Raw genomic sequence first — 13,085 nt, 5'->3', positions numbered from 1 at the left:
CCTTATCGGAGGGTTCAATAACAATACTGAGGTCCTGCATTAATGTATTGATTGCCTGCCTATGTGTCTGTGACAAATGATCAGGTTGGCGGGCCTTAGAACTTTTCCAAATATGAAAAAGATTCTTCACCACTACATCATGAAAGGTATCAATGTTATCATGAGGTGTTATGGGGTTTCACATCGAGATTGGTTTGAAAGGGTTTAGTGAAATTTTGTCAAGTTCCAAATTCAAATCACATAGCAAATTCCTCTCAGTTGCTCAAACCACTTCACCCAATTCTAGATCCCTCAGTGCAGAAAGGCCCTCTATATCGACCAAAAATAAATTGTCACAAGTTAGTTTCAGCATGTCACACGCAGAAGTGCCTTTTTTCCACCTCTTTTCTTGTTGTTTAAAAATCCTCATAAGTTTCAGTTTGTGTATGAAAAGGAAAATATCAGTCATGGGTTCTACAATAATCCATATAATTAACTGGACAGAAAGACAGACCTAATTTTAAAAGTGACTGTTTGTCCTTTGTTAGAGCATGGTCAGATAGATTCATAACTATTAATGAACTCTCACCCATTATCTCTGCTATGTCTGTCGAGTTGTCCTCCCATGTGGCATCCTGTTTGTGTTTTGATCCCCGGTGGGTCTTTTTCCATTTCCATTTCCATTGATGTCTCTTGTTTTTTCTGGTGGCTACTTGTGGGGACCTTTGCTTTGTTGGAAAAACAATATTCATCTGCAGCAGTAAGGGACACAGAATCCTTATCTGATGTACCTGGGTGATCATACAGATCTGAATAAATATCTGAGCCAGACTCCGAAGTTACCAGTGCTTGTTGTTTCAAAGCAACCATCCATATGAATTGCTTTATAGCTCCATCATATCTCCTGCCAAAAATAAGTATCCAACAACTTGCATAATCCTGTTTGTCCTGAAGGAACTTGCATCGTTTTTTCACCTGAATCTCCTCCTCATATTTAGCAACTCTGGCCTTCATCTCAGAAGTAAATGTCACAATTTCTGTCTGATCTGGATGTTGATCCAAGAGATCTTTTAGTCTAGTAATGTCATCACAGTTCTCCCTAATTCATTTTTGGCATATTTTGAAAGTAAGCCCATCATCTGTTTACAAGTTGTGGCCATCAGAGCGGACCATTCCTCCAAGAGATTTGGTTTAAGTTTTTGATAGGTAGGGGTAATAAGTATACTCAGACCACTTGAGACACTGCCTATCTCAATATAGTTATCAAGAGAAGTCACTTCCTACCACCTATTAATTTCCCTTTCCAATAATTTCTCATACTGAAATAAATTTTGTTTCAAGGTCCGAGTCACATCCTTATTACCACCCCCTTGTGTTGAGGGAGTAATGTAGTCAGTGTCATCATGCTCATTGAAAAGGCTTTGTGCTTTCTCTAGCTTTTTCAGATGTGCTTGTTCCATATTGTGCACTGTGTGTAAAGAGAGTCCATAACAAAATAATTTTAAAAGTTAAATCTTGCATTCATGCATCCCGTTCCATGTCGGTCAACACAATACTTGACACAAAACCTCTGCCTCATTCAATTGTTTAGAAAGCACACAGCTGTTAGGAAGCATTCTAGAAATCGCACTCCCATAAGCCTGAAATAGCGTTCTGCATACCCTCAGTTTCCACCGGCTACAGCCGCAGCGCATACCTCGCTCCATGTGAGCTCTACTGGTGAGGTGCTGGGGACCTGCCAAAACTGAAAAAAATTGACTACTCAGCTAGCGCCGGTCACATCCAGCTAGCGAGGCCGGTGCACTGAGCTAGAAGCCAGGATCCGGCATATATCACCCAACAGCTCAGTTCTTTCTTGTGGACATCACAGTGCACTCCAGGACAGACAGTGTTTGAAAGAAAAGGTTTATTGGCAACGTGTTTCGACCGTTGCAATCTTTTTCACTGCCATTTTAAAAACCGTACTCCAATTTCCATAAATACAAATCTTTCACCACAGTTACATAAGTAGAAAATAGACTTTTACACCTGCAGTTATTAAAGAAAAAAAAGACTACGTCCCTGATTAAACAATTTGCTTGATATCCAATTCCAGCATTTCCCAATATCAACATTTTTTAACATAATCAAATTTAATTTAAAAAAAAATGAGCACATAAATTCTCAAGAATGCTGATTTGGAAGTTTGTAAAATATATACTAAATCCATTGTACTATTCCCAGCTACTCATTTCACTGATTCCGATGTTATTTCTACTGACTCGACAACTACATCAACTCCTCTCTTTTCATACACTAGTATATATATAAAATTGATAGTCGCCACTAAATAGTTATAGTTAGGACCATGTTTCCATTGAAAAAGCATTTTTGACTTGCTTATAACTATGGCACCATTTGATGAATCTTCACGAAATCTTCCCCAAAAAAGTTCCGTGGTGGTTCTTGCTGTGCACGGAAAGGTTCGGGGTGACCAGTCAAGTGGGGGCAGAGAAAAAGAAGGGTAAAAAAAGTTGACTCTCCCATGTTAATTCCCTTGGGGCCTTTAGACACGACTGCAGCCCGAGCTGCTGGACGGAATTATACCAAATTTGGCAGAAAGCTAGCTTTTGGTATACAGATTGTGCTTTTGCTTATTTGGTGTAAATCTGTTCAGTAATTTTGGAGATATTAAAGGGAAAATAAATGTAGATATCTCTGGCCACGACAATTTTGCAAATAATGACAAGCTCATGCAGGGAAATGCACAGCTCTGATTGGCTGTCAACACTTCAAACCAGAAAGTGTTGGCAGCCATCTTGGGACTCGGCTTCAGCCGAGTCCCAGAAAAAAACACAATAAAAAAGAAAAAGGGCTAGGGTAGGGACACCGTGACCCCTTAGCTCTGGTGATGGGGCCCCAGAGGAACCCTGCAAGAGCAGGAAAGCATGTCATTTTTTTTTTTTTGCATCGAATTCACAATATTTGCAGCAGGAAAATTAAAAAGAAAAACAAGCACAGGCTCCAGCGCTTGTTTTTTTCTAAAGCGCCTGGGTGGGCGGGTCCCATGGTCATGGAATTTTTTTAATAGGGGAGACCTTTCGGCCCCCCTGAGCCCTGGGGACCACCACCTTGCTGGGGCATTTGTGGAATTTGTTGCAGGGGCCATGTGGTCCACCTGATTATATCTGCTTATACAGACAATACTTTGCTGTATATACATAACCCCAGGCATACCCTCGGACCTGCACTCAGAGAGGTCACAATATTTGGCACTGTTTCCAGATTGTGGATTAACTGGAATAAATCTATAGCATTACCCCTCACACAGGCCACAACTCCAATAGTCACATATTTCCCTCTTAAATGGGAAATGTACTCTGTACGCTACCTAGGTGTTCACATCCACACATTCACAGACAGTCATGATGGACAATTACGGAAAAGCAATACAAAAGCTGACTGAAAATGTGGAGAGGTGGATTGGGCTGCCATTTTCACTGGTGGGATGCGTAGCCCTTATGAAGATAGTGATACTGCCACGGTTTCTATTACTTTTCCAGAACATCCCTACCCTGCCACCGAGGACAGTCTTCTCCGCCTTGAGGACTCTTCTCATTAAGTTAGCATGGGATGCTAAGCAGCCCAGAGTACAGTGGAAGGTACTGACCCTGCCATATGAGATGGGTGAACTTAGTGCACCTGACCTGGAGGCATATTACAAAGTAGCTCACTAAATATTTGCACATCACTGGATGCACGGACCCCCTGAGATGCCCTATTTGGCATTAGAATGAGACATGTCAGCGCCGCACCCCCGGCCAAGTCGGTTGTTTCAGCCCCCGGTCGGCAGGCATGGAACATTTGACTCTCTAAATACCACCTCCCATGCATGGCATAGCCTCATGGCTAGAAAAGCGCTATCCCAATTATATTCTCCTCACATACCAATCAAATGGTGCATGTTTCCCACTGGGGCTAAACAAGAGTGCGGTTGCAACCTTCCGTAAACTGAACATCAAGACAATGGGAGATTTTTTTTTGCGAGGGGGTAATGCGTACTTGGGTATCAATCATGGAACAGATGCAGAAAACGACCCCACTCATGCAGATTCAGTACTACAGGGCACGTCAAACTATGCGCACACTACTGGGGGACGAGTTGCAGAAACCACCTGAAATACAAGCTCTCTCCATGGCCATTGTGGATACCCTGCCCCGCAAGCTAGTGACTAGATTATACACATATGGACAAGAGGCACAAGGGACAGGGTTGACAAAAGCCAGAGTGGAATGGCAAAGGGACACAGGGACACAGTTCATGGACACACAGTGGCGATATTGCTGTGCGGTGACCCAAAACATATCACTAATTGGAAGGCACCATTTGGTCCACTTCAAATACATCAACAGAACATACTACACACCCCTTAGACTATTCAAATATAGGCTACGTAACACATCAGATTGCCCCAGGTGTGGAGAGGTAGAACTGGGCTTTTTACAAATGGCATGGGTTTGCCTGGATATACAGCATTTTTGGGGGAGCGTGTTTACCGAGCTGGAGGTCATCGTGGGGGGCCAGCTGGAGCGCACACCACTCCTGGCCCTCCTAGGATACAACAGGAAAGTGGCGAAAGAAAGCCAACGTCAATGTGTATGCTGCTGGCAAAATACAGGACAACTATGAGATGGGACCGTGGCCCTCTACCGACCTTAAAAAAATGTCATTCAGATATGTTATACTGCAATACACAGACAGACACATTCAATTAATTAATATCCCCAAAAAGTCGGCCCAAAAAGTACCAGGAACCCTATCAAAGGTACTTAGTTGGAAAGGAGACAGGTGAACCAGAGGGAGAATAGACAAGAAATATTGATATGCATGTGTCACATGAATCGACGGTTTGCAACGTGGCAGTTTGCAAGTTTACGATTAATACGAATTAGCAGCACGCACTATTAATCCGGAGAGACTGGGCTGCTGCTTTGATGCCACTACTGTAATGCGCTGTCCTAATTGGCCCAGTAGAAGGGGCATGATCAAGCACTGCGACACTGTTTACAAAGTTTTCATGCATTGCATGTATGTAACCAATGGTGTCGTAACTGTCGCTTGCTTGAGTTTGAATTGATGTATATGTAAAAGTAAAAATAAAACATTTAAAAAATACACTTTTCTTTTTAATTTCTGCAGAAATATCTTATTCTAAGCATATCATCCATTAAAGCCCCAAAAAATCTTTGTCTCCCTCTCGCGCTCTTTCTCCCACTCTCGCTTTCAATCTCTTTCTCCCAGTCAAACATCCGCTCAGGCCCTTATTCGCCCACTCAAAGACCCACTCAGACACTCATGCATGCACTCACATACCCACTTAGACACTCATGCACCCACTCACAGCCCCAGTCAGACACTTACGCACCCACTCACAGGACCACTGATGCCCTCATGCACCCATTCACAGACCTGCACAGACTCTGATGCACCCACTTAAACTCTGATGTACGTACTCTCACATCTACACAGACAACCTGACAATCTCTCTCACTCCCAGATGCACTCTCTCACACCTATTTGTTCTAGAGAAGATGCGGCCAACTCCTGCCGTGCATGACAAAAGAGCTGTGCACAGCTTTGTTTTGGGTGGTTAGGGGGTGTTGGCTACTGGATCTTGCTGCAGGCCAGGTCTTACAGGCAACCTCCCCTGTGCACGTGTGAAGGCCGTGCACGGTGCAAGGTGGGTGCTTACAGGGCCTGGCCAGAGGCTGTGTGAGCGGTGGTTGGATTAACATATAGTAATGAAAATCACTATAGGTTAAAAAAACATAGAAATTCACTGAAAAAAACAAAGGTTACAGGGACGTTATAGTTAGGAAATATAATTTTTTTTTTAAACATAGAAATTCACCTAAAAACAAAGGTTACAGGGACGTTATAGTTAGGCTCACATTTTAAATGTATGAAACCATAGAGATTCACCAGCTATAGTTAGAGTTATCTCATGTAACTATAACTAGTGCCCAAAGGTAACTATAACTCGCTCCTATGCACTGCTAATTACCAAAAAAAATCGGCATTCATGCCATCTTTTATAACATCACTGAAACATAGAAATTCACCTAAAAACAAAGGTTACAGGGACGTTATAGTTAGGCTCACATTTTAAACGTATGAAACCATAGAAATTCACCAGCTATAGTTAGAGTTATCTCATGTAACTATAACTAGTGCCCAAAGGTAACTATAACTCGCTCCTATGCACTGCTAAATACCAAAACAATTCGGCATTCATGCCATCTTTTATAACATCACTGATAAATTCAATGTAATACTTGCAGTAAAAAAAATTATGTGAAAACTGTGCATGGCGGGCGCAGGAGTTATAGTTACCTTAGGGCACAAGTTATAGTAATTGAGGTAACTATAACTAGTGAATTTCTATTGTTTTGTACTTTTAAAATGTGAATCTAAATAGATCGACCCTGTAACTTGTGCCTTCTCCATGGACAACTAATTACTCCACATATTATATCGTTGATAACATCTTCTATGGTATTTTTGATATTATCACTGCAGCATTTGCAATAAAATTATCGATAAGAAAACTGTGCATGGCAAGGGCACGAGTTATAATTAACTTAGGACGCGGGTTATAGTTAATTGAAAGAACTATGGCTATAATTGCTTAATTTCTATGGTTTTGTACGAGTACGTTATACTATAACGTCCCTGTAACTTTTGTTTTTTCAGTGAAAAAATATATCTACATATATATATATATATATATATATATGTAGGATTTCTCTCCCTCTTTATAGAGAGTCTCTCTCTCCTTTCTCTCTCTCTGTGAATATATAGATCACATTGTTTGTATAGATGAGTGTTTTCCCTGGGGGTCGATCGTGGCCACCAGGAAAACCTTACATCTATAAAAAAAAATTAGCCCCCACAGCCCTGCTTAGGGGCGACCCCCATCAATTTCTATTTTTTTTCAACTTTAAACCCCGGGGGGGGGGCAATCGCACCACTCAGGGATAAACCAACATATTTATTATTTTAAAAAATGCTCGCCTGGGGGACTGTCCCATTTTCATGAAAGACGATCCCCCAGATGAAATCCCTGGTGGTTAGTTGGGTTTCCTGGCCATGGATTGTAGCATTGCTGCAGTCCACAGCCAGGAACCCATTTCAGGAAGGAGTCATTTGAAAGGGGAGAAATATCAGATAGGGCTTCTCTCTATTGCTGCTTGTCAACATTCCAACAAAAAAATCATAACCATTGTCAGAGTTGCAGTTTCCAATAGATGTATTGCCATCATAAATATCCTATATTTGATGGAAATGTATTGAGCTCTATAGACTGAAGAAACTATTCAAATATGAATAAAATCGGATGGATCTATGGACACACAAAATTTACCCAGAGCTTCACAGTGTAATTCACCTTTTTATTACCACTTAATATTTGGGTGCTCAAACATGTTGTTTTCTCTGCAATTAAACACCTTTAAACAAGCAGCTCTTTGGTCTACTTTAATAAGACACATTTTCGCCATTCAATATCAGCATGTTAAGCCTTAAACATAGTCGAAATTACCTACTATCCATAGAAAATCTGAGTTAATAAATCTAGAGTAGATTTTAATCTTTGATCTCTCAAAGTCTTAGGGCCTGATTAAGTTCTTAGTGGTAACAGTCCCGTCATCAACTGTTTTTACTGAAAACCTCTCTGAAGCCGTGGCATCCTCCTGCCGAATTTAGATGTTAGCTGTCCCATAGACTAAAGCCTTCATTTGAACCTCGGTCTTCGCCAAGAAACGCCATCCACGTCGATGGTGGGATAGGATAAGTGGATGTCGACGGGACCCCAGGCACCCTTTCCACCATGCAAATTTGGATGTGCCTCACCACCAAGAAAAAAGGGATGGTCCGACCTCCTTGTCTGAGTTAGCAGATGGATTGAGGGGAAATTAGTGAAAGCTCACCTTTATTCCCCATTCCACCCCTGTCTTTGACTGGACATGACTGGACAACACCTGCCGTCCCTGCTGCCACTAACCCATGAAGAACACATGACCCATCCCCATCGCCGGACTCAAATGTAGGGATGCTGCATTGCCAGGGTACATTGGGTGGGCACTGCATGGAAGTCGGTACCACTGCAGACACATATATATATATATCACAGTATTTTCTTATAAATTACTGTCACATCCATAATTGGGGTACACAATGGTGTCACACATGGCTGGGGACACACTGGCACAAGATACATATCGCACAAGTACACACGTGTCATTGTGGTGTCATCATTCATTGCAAAATGAATGCTGGCACTACAATTACGGTACACTCACACTGGACAATGGTGTCGATGTGTGCATTGCAATGAGACATGTATGCATAGATTTGTGCTATCTGTTCTGTATGTGAGTCAGTATGTGTATGTCTGTGTGTGTGTGTGGATTGGCTGGTTGAGGTGTAGGGAGCTGGAGTAGGTGATGTGGTTGTGTCTGTATGTGTCACTTGCATGTGAGACCAATTTTGTTGTGTATGTTGTATTGCTGTGAGCAACATTCAGGTGAGTGTTGTTGTTGTCTGGTGGATGTTGTTGCGATGTGTGTAATTGTGCCTCGTGTTAGTGTGTTTGTGTTTGTGTAGCTGAGTGTGTAGTTGTGTTGGTTGTTGTGTCCTGTGTGGGTGCAGTGTCAATGGTGTGTGTATGTTGTGTTATAGATGTCCGTAAATGTGTGTTTGCTGCATGTATGTTTTGTGTTGTGGTGGAATGGCAATGTGATATAGATATGTACGTGGTGTTTTGTGTCATGGATGGGACGGCGGACACAGGTGGCAAAGGTAGAGTGTGTGTGAGACTTACCTGTAGTTCTGCAGCATCTAAATACGGCAAAAGGAAGACCGTCGACTCAATAGTCTTCTCTGGTCTGCACCTGACACAGGTTGGTGGTGTGAAGGCCAAGATCTAAATCAGGCCCTTAGTATATTTTAGGTAGGAGCACAATATGTGTCCCTTCAAGTGACTTGTGCCAGCAATGTTCTTTCCTGCATATCATATGTATTATCTTTTTGTATAGACTGATTGCACTTTTTGCTCTTGTAAAAAACATTTGGCTAAATCAGGAAAAGTCTGACATAATCTAATAAAAGAAGCTTTTTTTTGCTTCTGCATAACAATCTCGCCATTGGTAGAGCAATCTTTTTGGACTAGGGCACATGTTGTTAATCGTGGGTGAAGTGTAGTTGAAATGGCATATGTCGCCTTTGGAACAATTGTCACTATTTTTCTGTTCCCAACTAGAAGAGGGACTTATAACTGAACTCAAAAATGTGTCACTTCATTTTAGAACTATATTGCTTTCCAGGTGACGGCATTTTAATTTTACATACAACAACATACATGTAAAAGAACTAAAAAATTAAAATTGTCTCTCCTTATGTTTCTAATGACATATTTATAAAATATGGTAGTTTTTGGTTTTCCGTTTTACCCAAGCAAATACTCAATTTAAATGTGAAGCTCTAATTTGCTGCCTTTAAAAGCACACACATACATTTCTGTCATACACAATGGACATTCATAATATAATTTGATTTTTGATTCTTCATAGCTTTTGGAAGCTAGCCAAAAAAATATACATTTTGACTATAGGAAAAAAGGTAGAGAAAATCAACAAAGGTGTCATTATCAAAGTGATGCAAATTGTTCTAGTAAAACATGTAATCAAACAAGTATGCCAAAGCACATGATTGGCTGCAATCTCCTATCTTAGTTTGGGTTAATGTGGCACACATACATTTGAAAGAAGCACATTCCCATGGAGGGGGACCTCTCCTGTGAGCCATTCCAGGAGAAGGTAATACTCAAAATATTGGACAAGAGCTGGAGTTATATAGATGCAACATTCATAATGAGCAGTGCGTGTCATACAATTATAATTACCACATATATCCACCCATGCACTAAACCATGATGGTTTCTGGATCTAAAAGTGCATAACAGCAGTCTGACTAATGGAGAGAAGATAAACCTACCCCCTAAGGAAACAAGAGTCAATAACAGACTGTGCCCTCTTGTTCCTTAAGCTCACCAGAAATGTGTCTTGATCCGAAAAGGAATATAGAACAGAGTGTATGAATATAATGAACTCTGCCATGGTCTTCCTCAGGTGGTGGCGGCTGGGGCGCACGCACAGTGATTAAATGTGGAGTACTGGGAGCAGAGGGCAGAGGGAGTGGGCAGTATAAATGGTACCAAAGCGGGAGCCCAGACCCACATTCACCAAAGAGAAGCCTGTTTTGTGGACCTGTTCTTTATGAGCTAAGTGTGGGAAGGTTTCCATAAAGTAGAAGCATGTGAAATGCTTCATACATTACAGAGGTGAGAATAAAAACTGGGATGAAAGAGTGCCAGAGAGCAGAGTATTCAAATGAGTTGAGTTGAAACCAACCTGCAGAAGCAGTGGGTATCCTTCAGAAGGATAATCTGAGAGGTGCAGCACTAAAGAAGGCCGAGGGTCCAGAGCAGAAACATGTGAAATTAAAAATGAAGAAGAATAAATAGAAAACTCCAGGAGCTGGAGAAGGCAGCAGTACGAGTGAAGCTCCTCAACAACAGCACAGGTAGGGGTCTAGACAAGGAGACAGCTCGTGTAGGTTCCAGCGTGGAAACTAAGGAAACTTTTGTGAACAGACATGAGGTGAAAGTAAAGATTCTAGAGGAGCTGAAACAGTGGTTCATTGATGATTGGGACTTGATCACAAGGCAAAGACAGCCTGTTTTATCTCCCTGCCAAAAGACGTGTTGATGCCATTTGGGAGGATTATGCAAATTACAAGAAATCACGAGGCAAGACAGACAACAAGGAAAATGTAGTGAATAAAGTGGTTGCTGGAATTAAGGAATACTTTAACATCATGCTAGGCACACAGCTGCTGTATACATTTGAGAGGCTACAGCATGCAGAAATTCTGGATGGTCATTCAGATGAACAGATATTGCACGTCTGTGGGACACCTCAGCTACCCCTTCTGGGCCATGGACATAATGGTTACAGCCTCAGCTGTGGTGCTCCTGTGCCGAGGACGTAACCATTATGCCGAATCACCCACCCACGGGGAAGCACCGTTGCTCCCCGTGGATTGCTAATTAATGGGCTCCCACCTGGGAAGGCAGCAGAAGTGCTTCCTCTGCCACCCTAACCCCTCCCTCATGGCATCAAATGATGTCAGTGTGCACCGTGCGCTGACATCATTAGAGATCGCCTGATGTGCTAGAAGCCGTTTGCTTCCAGCATGTCGAAGGGTAAACAGGTAAAGTTCTTGTGGGGGGGGGGGTTGTTACAAAAGAAGTATTGGGGGAAAGGAAAGGCTTTTTCTTTACTCTGATGCCTCTTTGAGCATTCCTGCTGTAAGATCACACCACGATCGTGCAGCAGGAATGCCCACTAGACACTAGGGAGTATATTTTGTTAGTTTCGTGCACTGTTTGGGGAGCATTATGTTGGCTGGGGGCAGATAGACTATTTTTTAAGCTGATTTGCCCCCAAGGGGGGCAGAAACCACTAAACACCAGGGATTCATTTTTATAATGTTGATGCATGTGTTTGAGGAGCAGCCCTTTTGGCAATGGGCAGAAACCACTAGACCACCAGAGGTTCTTATTTTGGGCATTGTATTTGTTTGTTTGGGGGCGGCCCTTTGGGGGCAATTTGTTAAGGCTGTTTCTGTCCCCCTAGGGGGTCAAATCAGCCTTTTTTAAGGCTTATCTGCCCCAAAAGACATCTACTACTTGACCACTGGTGATTGTGTTTGGTGGTGGGAGTTTGTTGACTGGTGCAGTATTTGCATTTGTGATCATAGGGCCAGATTTACAGGGCCCTTGCACCTCCTTGCACCACACTAGTGTCATTTTTTTTTACACTAGTGTGGCATTAAGGAGGCTTTTTCCCTATGCAATATTTACAAATAGGTGCAATGCTAGGATTGCGCCACTTTCTAGCCCCTTGTGCCACATTATACCTGTGCCAGGTATAATTTATGGAAGGGAGGCAGTCCCACGCAGGGAGGCCTCAAAAAGTGGTGCAGTAAAATCTACAAGGTTTCACTGCAACATTTTTCAGTCATTCATACTAGGGGCAGGCATTAAAGTGACAGGCCCATAGCAACCTATGGGCCTCCCTAGTGCTTTGCTGCACTAGTGCCATAATTTATGGCACTAATCTAGAAAAGCACTACAATAGCATCATAAATTTATTATGCTATTGTGGAAGCGAGTGCCATGGTGCACTGTATTGTAATACAGCACAACCATGGTGTCGTTAGGTGGTACAGGGGACAACGCAAGAAAAGTGATGCATTGGGACCGATGCGCCACTTTCTTGTAAAGCTTGCCCATAATGTTTTATTTCCCATTTTTGTCCTAGTTCAAAACTTTTGATTACTTTGCTGTGATTCCTTGTGGTTTTGGCAGTGGTAGATCTTCAGTTTGAGTAGTTCCATGTGTTTGGTAAGAAAAACGTTTTTGTTCTGTTTTCTCCAAATGAGTGTCTTTGTCATGCATGAATGACTTTTTTGTAAATGGTGCAATAATAGCAGCATATTTAGCCTATGCTCCATTGTGTGTGAAATTCTCACTAGATATGTGGATGATGATAATTGTGTTATCTTATGTGCCATTTTATTTTGTAATTTCTTTTTGGTGGGATATCATTGGTGTTTGCTTTGTCTGTGCAGAGTAGGAGCTTGTGAGTCTAGCTGTCTCAGGCAAGTGAGGGGTATTGTTTTTGAGTATATAGGCCTTTGTGGTAAAGGGACACTTTGTTTATTACTTATTTTACACAGTGTTGGTTGATGTTGACGTATTTGTTAAGTTACTTTTATTAGGAAGGATAATGGCTAGCTGCAGGATGACAGCTCAGCAGGTTGCTGGTATGCTTTATGAGTCTTCTTCTGACCATGATTATGGGACTGGGTCTGCATCTGAGGCAAAGAAGGAAGTGCAAGATTCTGGCAGTGAATTTTCTGTCTGAGAGGAATCATCTCATGATGAAGCCACTCTCAGTGCCTGTTTTAGAGGAGGACACTGATGTGTCAATAGTACAGCACC

The 13,085-nt window shown here is 42.1% G+C and overlaps 1 pseudogene; it reads left to right on the top strand.

Annotated features, from left to right (window-relative positions):
* Positions 1-11,068, top strand: part of LOC138283599 (mortality factor 4-like protein 1 pseudogene) — a 61,862-nt pseudogene extending 50,794 nt beyond the window's left edge.
* Positions 11,069-13,085: the final 2,017 nt, after the last annotated feature.

Source organism: Pleurodeles waltl, chromosome 3_1, assembly GCF_031143425.1.
Source record: "Pleurodeles waltl isolate 20211129_DDA chromosome 3_1, aPleWal1.hap1.20221129, whole genome shotgun sequence".
Classification (NCBI taxonomy): domain Eukaryota; kingdom Metazoa; phylum Chordata; class Amphibia; order Caudata; family Salamandridae; genus Pleurodeles; species Pleurodeles waltl.
This window is presented reverse-complemented; position numbering and strand designations above follow the sequence as displayed.